Consider the following 16,749-nt stretch of genomic DNA (forward strand, 5'->3'; position numbering starts at 1 on the left):
TGTGGGTTTCATTTTTAACCTCATCCCCATTTATTAGAATCCAAGTTCTCTGAAAACCATGCAAATGAGGTAGGGTCCAAAGTTTTTCTAACATTCTTGGTTTCTCAATCATTTTAACAGAAATATTCATGTTTTTAACAGTTACTGAGCTTCTGTGATGTTCCAGGCACTGGGTTAAGTGTCAGGGACACAAATATAAGTCATGTGTGGTCCTTACTCTCATCTGTAGAGGTAAAAGTTATACCAGAGCCTTGAGAACACATACGGTGAAAAGACTGAGGGGAGACAGAGAGTAGTACAATGGTTAAGATGCTTGCTTTGCATGTGTCCACCACAGGTTCGATCTCCAGCATCCCAAATAGTCCTCTGAGCACCACCAGGAGTGATACCTGAATGCAGAGCTAGGAGTTATCCCTGAGCATCGCTGGATTTGGCCTCCAAAGCAAAAGAAAATAAAAGACTTAGACAGCCTCTACTGTTTCCAGGGGAAAGCATCAGTATTTTCTCCATACAGTTTTCTCTATCCAGGATTTTTTATGGGTGTGGGGAGGTGTGTATGTGTTTGTGTGTGTGTGTGAAGTACCCATGTACCAACCTATTAAAAATAGTTGTAATTTAAAGATAAGAAAGCAATCTCCTGTTTCAGAGAATGTCAGTACATTTTCTCCTATGTTCAAGATGTATTTAGTAATATCTTTTCATAATATGTATATTTTATTTTAGCTTGCTTGAATGAAGAACAAACAGACATGAAGCTGTGACAGGTAATTTTAAGTCCCTTGACTATTTTTGGAAGAAGCTGCTCTTTATTGGAAAGAAGATAGTTAAGAGAATTCTTTGTCTTTTCTGTGGAAGTTAAATAGTTATAAAGGCACTTGTCTCTGAGGGATTAAACCTTACAGAGCAACTGCATACATATTCAAAGCAGTGTCAAAATTATGTGTCTGCTGGGAGATGGAGTAAGAGAAGAGGTGTGGAGGGTGTCTGGGGTATTGTACAATGGAGGAGAAAGTGAGAGTTGATTAGCTTTAAAGGAAAAGCTACTTGCCCAGCATGAGAAACAATACACACCAAAAGATAGCTTCCCAATATTTGCCTGTGTGTTCAGTAATTACACAGTTATTCACTCCACAAATATTTATTGAATTCTTAAAAGTGGCTAGACCCTTTGCTAGATGCTGAGCAAAGGTCATAAACTGAAACAGATGGAGCCTCTGATTTCATGGACAGTGTAGTCAGAAGAGACAGTGCCTTATTAGCCAATATAGTTGTTGCAGTAACAAACAACTTCCCAACACTTATGACTCACTCAACAGTTTTTAACTTCTTGTGTATAGGTTCATTGCAATTTGAGAACTTGCCCTTTCGATGTTGGACCAAAGTTGAAGGTACAACTCCTCTCTAAGTTCTTCACTCGCTGTATAACGAGAATGGTGATGGGAACACTCAATATACAATGGTGTTAGAATTTTCTTTGCCCAAAGCAAGTCACATGGCCAAAATTGATGTCAGTGATGTAGGAAAATTTCATTGCCCCCCAGTAGGAGCTTGATATAAATAATAGAAAATATTGTTCAACTAGTAATATAAGAACAACAAATTACAGGTATAATGTACGCTAGTGGGCTGGAAATGTGGCTTAGTGATAGAGTGATGCTATGCAGGTATAAGGCCCTGGATTTGATTTCTAGCTCAAGTAGATAGATGCTTTTTAAAAATAAATGATAAGGAAAACCATGGGGAAAGGGACTCAGATGGAGAATAATAATAGTGAGTGATTTTGACAAATGGTGTTTTTGGCAGCTCTCGAAAGGTTTCACTGAGAAAGTAAGATCTCTGTTTAATTCTTAAAAATGAAAGGAAATTATGCAGTAAATGGGCGCAGAGAAGAGGGAAGAGAGAGAGGAACACCATATGCAAAAGTCCTGAGGCAGGGAAGAGCTTGATGCTTGCTGGAGGCAAAGGCATTGGCAGATAAGAGAGGAGCTGAGGCTGGCCATCCTAGATTTCAAGGCTATGTGTATCATTATTGACTATATCTTACCTCTATCTGGTGCCTGTTTCCTCATGTGCATAGAAGGATAACAGTTCTAACCTCGTTGGGTAGTTGGGTAAAGATTGATCTGTGTGGCTCCTGAGAGTATATATAGCTAATGGAAAGATTGACCTGGGGCTGGGAAAGTGCTAAGCCAGAGTTAAAAGAAGTGAGATGGGACACAAGCACGAAAGTTTGTAAATCTGTAACTACCTCACAGTGATTCACTAATAAAAAATTTAAAAAAGAAAAGAAGTGAGATGGGAACACAATTGCATCTGCTGTGACCTTGAAGGGCTTGGCAAGTGTGGCTTTAGTCTTGAATAGGAAATGTTTGAACGGGGTAGTTCAATTCATACTTTATAATAGGCTCTGTTCAGAATCTGGGGAGAAAGCTGCTCTTCAACTAGACAACTCTCCATTGTTGAAATGAAATAAAATCAAGAAATGAAATGAGTCTGATAAAGAAGAGACAGAAGGAGGGGTGAGACAAGGTGGCGAGAGATATGAATTTCAGGCTGGGGAAGATAATTGGGAGAGGAATGAGAGACAGGAGAAGGGACCTGTCCCCTCCAGAGTTGGCCCCCTAGTAGAAAGGAGTCATTTGCTTTAATAAGCAGTGCAGAACAGACAGAGGGAGCTGAGGTTGTTCTTGATAGGGTCTCAGTAGCCGCGCAGAGAGCACAATGAAAGGCCAGGCAATTGAGAGGGCTGAGCGGCAGCCAGGCTCAAAGAGGGGTGCCCTGACCTCTGAAGCAGTTGGTGGGAGGAGTGGAGCTCACTACTGCTCAGATGACACCAGCATGGAAATGGCTTCTACCTGAATGGAGATTCTATGGCAAGTAGCCAGTCTCTGGCTTCCTCAAAAAGAGTGCACCCTCCCCACCAGCTGCGCTCCCCCGACCTGGAAGCTGCAGGAGCTGCTGGGACACAGGGTGAAGGGGTGAACAAGACCCCAGGTATTCTTTCCGTGTGATGCTTTTTGGGAGGTGGCATCACTTCATCAGCTGGATGACAAAGCACTGTTAATGGCACCAATAAAGAAGTGTGAATGTAATTTTCTCTCTCTCGTTATTTCCTCAGTATTTGGCATATAATTTAACAGATCAACCGGCCAGTCACCGATCCCTTCTGAAACCAGCTCTTTCTTTTTTATATTGGTATATTCTTAAAATTCAGAGTCACTCCGGTATAAACTCATTAATCAGGAAAAGACCATCTGCATACAGAGCATGTGAGGTATACCAAACCACTGCAGTCACTCGAAGTTTTGAAAGCTTGGATCAGGGTGGCTGTAGTTTCTGAAGTATTTGTGTGCTAGAAGAAAGAACAGCTAAGGAGAAACTCTATCACCTTACCTCTTATGTCACACTAAGAAACATTTATGTGTATGTTGAGTTGGAGGAGATGTAAAAGTGAGACCCTTTTGATTACAATAAAGGCAAACTTTGGAGCCTTGGGACAAGTATATCTGACTATGATTACAGCTACCATTTAGGAAAGTACTATCTTGAATCAAGTCCTGTTTGGATTATTTGCTATGTTAGCTCAAATAATCCAGAGAACAAGTACATGAGATAAGCATTGCATTTATATAGCTCATTTCATTTTATAAAGTAAATGAGGACTTTCCCCAGAGTCACAGAATTTGTGAGCTGGATAATTTTACTTTCCATCTGATCACATTGTCATCAGACATATAACCAGTGTGGCAAACACCTAATGGGGAAGCAACCAAGACCCTGGCACTCATTACTGACTATGCCCTCTCAGGCATGGGGTATGAAGATAGACATATGCAACCTTGGTTAACCATGAGCACTTTTAGGACATCATCATCATCATCATCATCATCATCATCATCATCATCATCATCATCCTATTGATCATTGATTTTCTTGAGCGGTCTCAGTAACCTCTCCATTCATCCTAGCCCTGAGATTTTAGAAGCCTCTCTTTACTCGTCCTTCCCAATGGTGCCACATTGGAGGCTCTCTCAGGGTCAGGGGAATAAGACCCATCATTGTTACTGGTTTTGGCATATGAACATGCCACGGGGAGCTTGCAAACAAAAACTTGTTATTTTTGCAAAGCAGAACTCTCTGGAGTTGGTGATGGAGATGGATTGTTTTCTTTTTACCACACCTAGGCAAGGCAAGTGTGCTACCACTAAGTTACACTCCTGACCCTCTGTGCAATTGTTTTTGTATCTTTATATTTTTATTATGATCATATTTTATTACTATGATTAAATACATTTGGTTTTTTAGGCACATCAAATCATTTTTCTTATAAATTTACTGAGCCACAAATAACTAGAGGGCTGTTGATTAGTTTTCAGCAGAAAAAGAAACCCTACTTGAAAAGATATGCTGATGTATCATTTTCATGTACACTCATTTTAAACCACCAAGATGGAGGCTCCAATTCCCATAGCAGGGCAAAATGGCTTTGAAGTTTCACAGTTGTCTGTTCATTAATTTCTCAGGGAGCTGGAGAAAGAACGTATCCCAGCTTAAGTACTCAAAGCTTTAGGATATTTTCTCCCTTTTCCTTTTCCTACATTCTGTGTCCTTTGGCACCAGTCTTACCTACTCTGTGATGCTTATACTTTTAGGAAATTCAAGATATTTGAAGCTAATTTAGGGGTAAATCTAATGGAAAATATTATATTTGACAACTTTATGAGTAATATTAAAAATAATGATGCATGAATAATCAAATGCCTTGGAAAACAAATCCATCTAGAACTGCTTCCCAAAAATTCCAAGAAAAGCCTGAAAAAAGTGGGCTATATAAAAACATACTGTCATCCACATTGCCAAATATAATTTTATTTATGGGACTGTCGGATCTCTTTTGTTCTTAGCCTCTTTTACCTTTGAGATTTGTCTCCTCTTCTCTGCTTATGCTGGACTAGACAGACATCAGAGCAATTAGCCAACTTTATTTAACCGTTAGTTTAAAAATTGGCTCTTAAATTATGAGGCGGTTCTGACTAGGCATGTGGTTACTTCACAAGGGAATTTATTCTGAGTGTTTACTTGTCGGTGTGAATTCCTGCTGTGAATGTTGAGTTGGGCCAGATAAGTCCCATTTGTTTTGCGAAGAAACTTGCTGCTACATTTATGTCCTCCTAAGCCAGTCACTGAGTTAAATACACAATTAAAACCATTTAAATTTTCCAATCTGAAAAAAGCCAGACCAATCCACTCCTGTATTCCTAATAAGGAAGTTAGGCTCACCAACAATACACTGAATTCTTGAAAGAACAATTTTATTTTTTCCATTGCTAATCCATCCCTATTTATTCACAGTCACAAGTTACTGAGTCTCTCTGATAAAATCCCTTATAGATGCTGAGTCTTCAATATGAAGATATGAGCACCCTGCAAGAGGCTCAGAGTCGACTTGCTACATACTCAGAGCATGGGATACAAAGCAAGAAAGAGCTAACATCCCTTTCTCCCTTTCTCAGGCCACATCCTCTTCTAGGAGCTTTAAACCAATTCTACCGTTTAATCCTCCCCCAACTCTGCCAAATGGGCTTAACCTCTTCTGTTCTGTTCACACTCACAGAACAGAATGTTTAGTCTCATTTGTTTTACTCTCATGTTATAGTCTCATTTGTTTACAGTATCATTTGTCTCTACAGCATCCTGATGAAGGGGTGGGGGCAGGTGAGGTATAACCATTTCCACTCTACTTCCCATGAAACTGGGGATGCTAAGCTAAAACTCCAGGATGCCATGACCAGAACATTGGGTGCTGGGACCAGAACAGAGAACTTAGAGTTCTTTAGACATGTTTCCCTCAGCACACAAACCAGGATATTCTGCTGATCTGTGCAGGATTTGTGCTTTTAAAAAGCAAGAATAAAAACCCACAACCCTGAATTGGGAAATACCCCTGGGGAGTAAGAGTTAACAACAGTCTTGTTAGCTAAAAGCCACTGCTCCAAAGTGATACACTGAATTGCAATGGCATTTCTAGTGTGCATTACACATATATTCAGCTGAAAAGGAGGTGAGGTGCTGGATGATCAGAGGTCAGGCAGAAGGACTAAGAGCCAAAAAGCATGGGACTGAGTGCTGTGCACCCCTGTGTAAATGACTTGACCTCCTGGGTCTCTCTGTGTGACCTTGATCAAGTCCCTTAACTTCCTTATCCACCTCGGCTAGGAAATGTGTTTGTGGAGTGTGGGTGGGTGGGTGGGTGGGTGGTTGTGGGTGTGGGGGAAGATGTCACCGTATATCAAATGCTGTGGCTGAAGTGAGCTCCCTGGAGAAAATGTATCTCGTCTCCTTGCCCCCACCTGAAAGATTTTCTTGTAGTGTGGCAAAAGGTGCCACTTTTTAATAGCATCATTGGAATATCAGCTTCTTGCAAGCTACAGTGGGACAAACTGCAGTGTGCTGTCTTGTGACATGATAAGAGAAGAGACTCCTGTGTGAGCTCCCCAGGCAAAACCCCTTCAGGTATGTGGGCCTCCTCCTTCCAGGGTCACATGAACAAAGGTACATGCAAGCAGGGAAGGGGTTAGAGGCAGTTTGTGACATTACAGAACACATGCACAGCCCTCTAGCAGCATTCATTTTCCATACCTTGGGGTGAGTTTTTACTTTCTCTTTGAATTACCCAGTGATCATCAGAAAGGAAGGGGCACTAGCCTCGCAGCTCTCTAGGCAGTCAGCTACTTCCTAGCTCAGAGCCTGCCACTGCAAGTCACACAGAGAAGCAACTCAAAATGGAGGAAGACAAGTGCTTTGTTTACTCACTGTCCTTCCCTTTGGGTAAGAACAGCCTCTAATAACAGGCTGAGGTATGCATTGTTATCCAGGTTATCAGTCTGTGGACCAGCCACCCATAGAGGCCTAAGGGTGTGAGCTGGGTAGGAGGTAAGGCAATCAAAACATACATCTTTTACTCACCACAGAATCTAGCAGGGTACTCAGCAATAATTTCTTAAATAAGTGAGTGTGTCAGTGAATGAATTGATAAGGTAAGGTTCAGAGTTATGCATACTCATAGAGCACTTAGAAATACAGGAGAGATCGCTGTATCAATAGAGAGTGTTAACAACAATAACAGTAACAATTTCAAATACTGAATAAAGGTTAAGTTATAGGAACCATGCTAAGAATCACGAAAATCTCATCGGTTCTTAGCAGATTCCACTGAAGTAAGCACAAATATCATGCTCTTTAGCTCTTGCACTAAAAGTTACTTCCTGTAGTGAGAATTCCTTTCTGTTCTTGATACCTGGTTGAAGTAAGTCATAATCTATATTGCCTGGAGAGCAAGAAGGCAGGGAGAGGACCCTACTTTGCCAATGACTAATTCAGTTATGAAAAAATTGACCTGAAATGATCCTGGTCATGTAGTCAATTATGTCATTATTTTGACAAGAATGTCCAAATTGACACAACTTGAATTGTGCAGGTAAGGGAAAAGAGTGATAATTCAGAAAAAAGGCTGTCATGGTCAGGAAGGAATGGAAAGTGAACTTTAAGGAACCCATGCTTTCCCATATCACCCTTCAAAATTTTTCCCTAAGTCTTTAAATGAAACAGCACAGTACTCCTTCACTCTTAATTCCCCTAGTTTACTTTTCTTCAAAGCATCTATTACTGGGGAGATATGTTCTTTGGTTTGTGTACAATCTTTGTTTGATCTCCTTTAGGTGATGGACTCCACTGTTGCAGGAGCTCGGTTTTGTTCAGTGTTAATCCCTAAAGTCTAGAACAGTATCTGACAGAAAGTGAGCACTTGTCAAATGAAGATACTCAATTATCTTGAAGAAATACATGAACACCTAGAGTAACAATTTACTGTGACAATGTTGCAAAATGATTGATATCAAGATTCGGTTCTTTTCTCTGATCTCTTGATGGCTTGAGTTTCTTTTTGCATAAACGTCAAAACTAACTTCACTCTAAATTTCCTCACACTCTGGTCTGTCTCAACATGTGTAGTGCCCCATGATGCCACAATATGACATTTAGATTATTCCTTGCAAATAGTTTGGAGCTGCAGCACGTATAATGGAATGACTTGGCTTCCCCCAGAGTAGCTGGATTAGGAGACAGTCTTTGATTAGCTTCATGTTGCACACTCCTCTATATAAATGACAACATACCCTAGAATTGGTAATACAAAGGTTTATTTTTCCCTTTGTTGGCACAAGACCAAGCAAAGACAGGACTGGTGTTCACACATGCCTCCAATGAAAGACACTGTTATAGGTGAAGTTAGGAGCTGGAAATAAGGATTCTACTGCCCACAGTGACATCTACCCATAAGTGAATGGGTGATGTTAGTCTGAAGACTCATTAATGAGATACAAATATAAAATAGCTGTAGCTTCTCTTCCAGTTACTGTCTTATACCACTTGGATCTAATTATAGAGAGTCTTGTTAAAACAACTCAGAAACTGTAGATAGCTAAATAGTCAGATAGGCAATTAAGTAGATTAAGGCAATGGAAGATATAATGTGCTTCTTCCCAAAGTTAGATTAATTTCACTTTCCTATGCTTTGGTCACTGCTGACACCTCTTCCAAAAACCAATTTGTGCTACTTCAGATCTAGCAGTATATAGAACTCTTCTTAAAAAATACAATAATAAAATATTACTTTATTTTTTCTATCATCTTCCTTTCTAGTTCTTACCATATTGAATAGAAAGTGGGTTTTCTTTTTATTTATTTTATTTTTGTGAACTAAACTATAAACTATAGGATAACATTGGGTTTGTCCTTTTAGCTTTGCTGCAGGGAACTTAGTTTACCTTAAAGCAATGTCCTTTCTGTATGGACACAGGAAGACAGTTAACATTATGCTTTGTAACTTTGGAGCTGATTGATTCCAATAATATTTACTCCTGGGCATCTGTTTTCTCAACTCAGTTGCCCTTACTTCCTAGCACCCCAAAAGCAGCGTCCCAACGAGGGACAGAATAGACCCAGGGCAAGCTGTGAGCTACCCTGGCATCGAAATGGGCCACGCCAAAGCGCCACAATACTCAACTATAAGTTTAGAGTATGATCATAGACAAATGCTGTCATGATCCAATGGTAACGACGAGACTAGGACCCTGCTGGGGTTAGGAAAACTAACCTGACCTGAGGACTGTGGTCTAGAAAATATAGTGAGATATCCTCAGAAAGAACCAAACTTCAAGTTTGATATATCTCTTACTGTGCTCATACAGAATGACATTGCTAGAAACATTAGAAGTAAATTTACTATAACTATTTAAGTGGATTACTAGCTGAGGAAAGAAAAAAGTGACACACCCTGGATGGGATCCGCCCTTAAGCAGATCTTCTAGTAATCTGGAGTAATCTCCTCAAATGAGATTTTGTTAATCTCCTGGAGAAATGGTTTTACCCCTCTTTATTGATTTGTTAATGTTTGACCCACCTTTGTGTCACCACCCTATGTGATTGCTATATAAATTAAGACTGTAAGGAGAGGCAGAGGTAAAGTCAGAAGACACAGAGAGAGAAGACACTGAAGCAAGAGAGAAGACACAGAGAGAGAAGAGACGGGCAAAAGAGAAGACACAAAAGAAGACACAGAAGCAAGAGGGAAGACACTGAAGCAGAAAGAAGACACAGAAGCAGAGACAGAAAGAGGTCGGAAGAGACCAGAGGAGAGACTACAGAGACAGAGACAGAGATAGAGAGACAGACAGAAGAGAGCACAGTGACACACACAGAAGCAGAGCACAAGGAGGAGCCAATTCTGATCCGGTCCATACACAGTGGCTCGAGAGCACTGAAAGCGAGTGGTGAGAGAGAGAGAGAGAGAGAGAGAGAGAGAGAGAGAAAGAGAGAGAGAGAGAGAGAGAGAAAGAGATCCACCCCGAGAGCCCGCAAACTACACAACACACACAATCACATATCCCCTCCCATGTGCGTGTCTTTGGTTTTTTTTACAATAAAATATATTTATTTGAGATCAGAATCACCTACTATGGTTCTTTCTTCCTGAGCTCCAGTACAAGCCTGTCTATTAAGAGAATCTGCTGGTGGGGCCCAGTTGATGATGATGATTGTGATTACCCTTATTATATGTTAGGCAACATGTTTGAAATAGTTTCAGTGTTTATGATCTTGATGTACACAAGTACCATGCATCTTCACCACTAAAGTGTACAATTCTGTCCACCACTGTTCTTTTGTTACTTCTAGTCTACAACTCCATTACCACTTCCTATCCCCAGTTTGGCGATCTCAAAGTAAGGGTCTGTCAATTTTGTTTCTCCATATAGACATACATGTGAGAATATCCATATTTGTTCTTCTCCCTCTGACTTATTTCACCTAACATGATACCCTACAATTACACCCAAGTTGTTGTGCACTGTTGATTTCATTTTTTAAAATTATTGCATCATGGATCTCTATTGTGTATATATGCTCAAACTTCTTTATCCATTCATCTATCTTTGGACACTTGGATTATTTCTACAGCTTGGTTATTGTACCAAGCACTGCAAGGAACATAGTTGCCTATTGAAATTTTTGAACTAATAATTTTTTACTTTGCTTGTTTGAGAGGTAGATGCCAATAAGCAGAATTACTGGGTCATATAGAAGTTCTAGTCTTACTTTTCTGAGAAATCTCCATTCTATTTTTCATGGAAGATTGAGCAGATAACATTCTCACCAACAGTGAATGAACTTCTCTTTCATTATATCCCAGCCTATACTCCATGCTTCCAGTCTTTCTGATATATGCAATCCTCACTAGTGTGAGATAATATTTTATTGTTGTTTTAGTTCATTTTCCTGACAATAAGTGACACTAAATTCTTTTCATATGCATAGTGGTTAACTATATGTTCCCTCTTCAGGGAAGTGTCTGTTCTCCTGTGCTCATTTTCAGAAGGTGTTATTGAATTTTTGCTGTTGAGCTTTGGGAGTGCTGTATATATCTTGGATAGCATCCCTTAGTTTAAAGTATTGCATACAAATATTTTGTCCTATTTAGCAGGGTGGGCTGGAGTGATAGCACAGTGGTAGGGCGTTTGCCTTGCACGAGGCTGACCTGGGTTCTACTCTTCCGCCCCTCTGGGAGAGCCTGGCAAGCTACCGAGAGTATCTGGCCCACACGGCAGAGCCTGGCAAGCTACTCATGGCATTTTCGATATGCCAAAAACAGTAACAGCAAGTCTGACAATAAAGACATTACTGGTGCCCATTTGAGGAAATTGATGAACAACAGGATGACAATGACTGGATTTAACTGAAACTAAGTCTAAAGTAACATTTTCAGAAATCAACAGACTTCTTTGAATTATTCTTATTTAAAAAATTTTAATTAATGTCTACTTAAAGTCTCTTATTTCTGCAACCAACCAGAATATTACCCCCAAAAATCTTATTTTTGTTTGGGCAAACACTCTCTTTGTCCTAAATTAATTGCTTAGTCATCAAGTACTTTCAGAGTGCTCAGACCAAGCTCAGATCATGAGACTGCTGCTGAAGACACAGAGGAAGTATGATGCATGAGCCTTGCTTTCATTCTATTCAAGTAACTATTAGTCATCTTCCAGGGCTGAGCTGTATAGTCATAACTATACTATTAGCTGAAAACTCATGAAACTACAGAACTGTCACCCAGAAGAGATTTAAAATAATAAGGATACTTTAAGAAAAAGAAAGTAAGAAGTTTTGTAAATTGTAGTTCATGGTTTCCTGAGCTTACTTAAAAATACCCATAAGCAAAAATTCTTAATGCCTCAGTGAGATTGTGCGATTTTCAGCTTTCTAATCAGCTTGAATATCCAGAGATCCCACAGAGGGTTGCAGGAAAATCAGCCATAGAAGTAAACAGAAGCCTTTGCTATCACATGGCAAGTAAGTGTCGCATCTCTTGAGCATCCCAGGTATCTGGGGCAGCCCCCTGACAATGGATGAAACGATATCACATCCAGTAAGAAAACAACCCAGCAGAAACAGTGAGATGACACATAAACCCACACGCTCAGCTTATAATGTGAAGCACCAACACACGAGCACAAGGCACTTCTGCAGTTACTCTAGAGAAAGAAAGAGAGTAAAATGTGTGAGAAAACTACAGTTAAATTACTCACTATTAGCCCCTACAGTGTGCTTCCAACCAATGTGCATATATATGTATATATATATATGTCTGTATATAAATATATATTTATATAATCACACATGCACGCATGCACCCACGCAGAGATAGAGAATGTCACAGTTAAATTTTTTACTAGTATAATGAGGAAAGAGACCAACAGAAGGAGCTCCCTGGGCTAATTTTCTATCCAGCAGCCCCTGCAATGTTCCCACTTGGAGAGTGAGAAAAGTGAGAGCAAAGTATAATAAATAATGACTGACTTTGCTGGTCAGGAGAAATTATCACTATGCTTGAGGGATCTAAGCATACTCTCATACAGAAAACATCAGCAGAAGAGACTAAGGGGAAAAAAATAAAACCAACAAGATGGTTTGGACTTATCTTTAGGACACATTTATTTAAATAAAAACAAAAATTTAAAACAAATGGCATTGCCAAAAATTATATATTGCTAAGCCTAAAAGTGATCAAAAATCCTGGCTCTCCCAAAGTTAAATGTAATCTGTGGCTGTATATGGCTTTGTAGAAAGAAGCCAAACAATTTTACATTTATCACAGGTATCTGCTCCAGTATAGTATATTTCTTTTGTGTTATATTCTATGTCTTAGCAAAACAAAAGATGCAAAATCCTTATCCTATGCTCACCTACAGAGTGAAAATAGATCTTAGAAGAGTTAGGGAACTACAGAGGCAAAATGGCACCTACCTCAGGAAATTTAGTGTTGCCTATTTCAGTGCTAATATTTACTCTTATCTGTCACAAGCTAATAAGTCAGTATCAAGAGATAATAAGGTATGAATGTTCATAAAAGTAAAACCAAATTATTATTCATTTTTTGTAACTTTTCTAGAGTATAAAGCAAATAAAATCCATAAGCTAAAGTTTTAAATCTAAAAGATAATCTATATAATTGTGTTCCTCACATATGAAAGGGGTCAGAAAAACACATAATATATTCTTTAATAGCCAGAAAAATAATCTGGTCTATGTTTATCTTCCTGATAGAAACATTTGAAAAATACAATACAGCATAGTGGACATCAAAGAATGAAGAGTATGATACTGCAAGGTGGGAAACAAGTATGGTGAGCCAGTGATTTACTCAAACAGGAGTGTGGATAGGTTTTATGGCTATAGTGCAGAGAAAGGGAAAATCTTGTTGGGACTTGCTATTTCTCATGTGACTAAGATACAAATAGAAAATAAGGGGATCTAAAAGATACTGAGTGAAGAAAAAGTAAAAGAAAGAAGAAAGAAAAAAACTGCAAAAATGAAGTCCATAAGATCTTTAAAAATTTTCTTGAGAATTTAACTGAGTAAGCACTAAGGCATGTATTTCAGAAAACCACCCAAAATATTAGAAGGAATAATTCTCATAGTTCAGACATGATATAGGAATAGTGCTGATTACCAATAATCAGACTTGAGAACTTCCATGGTATGGAATAATCAATAGAATAATCAGAAGAATTTTGTTTAGGCAATGGGAAAAATATAGAATCCCAGACTGGTCTCATCTAATAGGGCTTAACACAGAAAAAGAGCAAAGAACAAAAACATCTCCAAGTAACTTCATCATGTCCTTAAATTTTTAAAAGATTTATAGGACATAAAATATCCAGCAAGGAATAAGATAAATACAATTTGACATATAAAAACTTACTAGGCATACAAAGAAGCAGGAAAAGAATACAAAATGTTATGAAAGAAATCTAACCTTGAAATGATACTAATAAAGAAAATAGTAGACAAGAGATTAAATTATTACTAGGGCCCAGGGAGATACTACAGTTTAGGTATGGTGCGGCTTTACATGTGGTTGACCCAAGTTTGATCCCTAGCCCCAGACAGTCTCCCACACCACCAAAACTAATCTCTGAGCACAGAGCCAGAAGTAAGCCTGGTGCACTGTCAAGTGTGGCACCAAAATCCAAAAGAGAGAAAAAAAAAAGATGACTACACCTGTACACTTTATATTTTTTATAAAAACTAAAAGAATCATCAACTACAGTAAATATAGGTGTGGAAGAATCCATTAAAATAAACCAGGACTTAGGGACTGCATAAACTCTGGGCGGCTAGGGGAAGCCCCTGCAGCTCTCCATCTCCCTGACCTGACCGCGTTCAGTGAACTCGGCCGCTTTCCCTCCAGAGATGGCCCATGCCATGGAGCCGATGAAGGAGGAAACGAAGGTCAAGCTGGTTGATGATCAGTTGCCATTTATTCCATTCTCCCCACGCGCCGGTTCCTGTCTCACTAACCTTCGCATTCTAGTCTCACACTGCCCCTCATTCCCGTCTCCTCCTGCCTCTCCCACTCATCTCAGCCGCTCCTCTCACAGCCTGGGCTCTCTCTCTCCACCCTCCTGCTCCTGCATTCTTCCCCTATATTCTTCTCCCTCTGTCCCCTTTGCTACTCTCTCTGCGCTCCATCTTGCTGCCCTAGTCTCTCTCTCTCATCTCTCTCCAACTCCCCACATTGGGGATAGACATCTCACCCCATCCAGCAGCAAAATCAACATAAGAAAGCTCTTTCTTTGCTCAAGGGCAAAATACCACTTAAGGTGTTTTTCTCCTTCTCTTAGTCCAATAACTTAATTAACATCTTAATTAACATGTTAACTCTACTTCTTAATACTAGTTATTTTGTATTGACACAGTAAGAGATACAATGAGCTTGGAGATGTCTCCTGGAGACATTTCACTACAGACTCAGACTACAGTGCTCAGGCCAGATTAATCATTCCTAACTGTAGCAGGGTTCAAATCTAGTTATTACTTTTTTTGGATCATAACAGCATTTGTCCATGACCATGCTCTGAACTCATAGTTAAGCATTATGGCACTTTGGCCAGGCCCATTTTGATGCCAGGGTAGTATATAGCTCACAGCTTGCCATGGGTCCATCCAGTCCCACGTAGGGACCCTGCTTTGGGGGATCTAGGAAGTAAGGGCAACTGAGGCTTAAATTGAGAGAATAGATGTCCAGGAGGAAAATGTCATTCAAAGTCAATTAACTCCCAAGTTACAAAAGTATAGCATTAACTATCTTTCATGTCCATACAAAAAGGACATTGCTCTGAATAAATTATGCAAAGGACAGAACACAAAGAAAGAGGTTACAAATAAATACAGAGGAATGGGAGCACTGTGATGGGAGTAACCTAATAAACCTAAGCTCCCTGGGGCAAGGTGGAAAGGACAAACCAATGTTATCCTACAGGGAGCTAGTCTCAAAGAGTAGAATGTGTTCTTTGAATGGGCAAAGCTCCAAGTTTGATTCCTGGAAACATATTATTCTTACCCCAACCAGATAAGAGCCTCTGTGTGCACCCACGAAGCTTTGCTGGGTTAGCTCCCAAGCACTACCAAGTCAGCAACAACAAAGCCTAAACACTGAATCGTCACTCCTGTGCCACTAAGCCGGGTAACCTGGGAGTGATCCCTATGCACTCAGCACTTCTGGTCACTTCCCCAAAAGGAAAATAAATAAAATGATCCAAGAGTTATATCTAATGATCTCAACAAGGGAATAAAATAAAATAAAAAATAATCAATTTCAAAAGAAAGAAGGAAAAGTGTGTATAAAAAATACAAAGCACAGCAAACAAATAGAAAAATGTTTGTTTTCTCCTAACCATATCAATAATTATAATAAAAGTAAATGATACACAGGTCAGAGAAATAACTCAAGGTAGTAAAGCATGTACAAAGTCCGAGGTCAGACCCCAGTGTTGCAAGTAGTTTTGGTGACCCCTGAGGACCACCAGCCCAGGCACAGTGCAACATTGCCAGGCCCAAGCACTGAACATTCAGGCCTGCATTACCTGGATGAACATTGCTGGAGAGTCACCCCTGAATCCTACCAAGTACTACTGAAGCGAGTCTAAAGATGACTATTAATATGCAGAGATCGCCTGATAGAATAACTGAGGCTTGGGGTTGGAGCGATAGCACAGCAGGTAGGGTGTTTTCCTTGCACACGGCCAACCCGAGTTTGATTCCCAGCATCCCATATGGTCCCCTGAGCACCGCCAGGGGTTATTCCTGAGTGAAGAGCCAGGAGTAACCCCTGTGCATCGCCAGGTGTGACCCAAAAGGAAAAAAAAAAAGAGTAACTGAGGCTAGACCTATATATTACTAATGAGATAATTTTAAGTATAAAATCACAAGGTTAAAAGTAAAAGAATCAAGGAAGAACTACTATGATAAGAAAGAAAGCTAAAACTCTGGAGCAATAGAACAGCAGGTAGAATATTTTCCTTGCAGCTGACTGGAGTTCAAACCCTAATACCACATAAGATTTCCTAAGCTACCAGGAGTGATCTTGAGCACTGAGTTAGGAGTCGGCCTAACTAAAAAGAATTCTAGAAATAAAAAAGATTTTGATATTTTTAATAATGAAAATCAGATCAATTTGAGTTTATATAAACCTTAAATATTTATACACCAAGAATGATGAAGATAAAACCTGACAAGGATGGAGAGACAGCTCAAAGGATTTTAATCCATGCTTTGCACAGTTTAATTCTTGGCACCATATGTTTTCTTTAGCACCAAAAGGAGCAGCCACTGACCTCCCAAGAGATCTAAGCA

Source organism: Sorex araneus, chromosome 5, assembly GCF_027595985.1.
Source record: "Sorex araneus isolate mSorAra2 chromosome 5, mSorAra2.pri, whole genome shotgun sequence".
Taxonomy (NCBI): domain Eukaryota; kingdom Metazoa; phylum Chordata; class Mammalia; order Eulipotyphla; family Soricidae; genus Sorex; species Sorex araneus.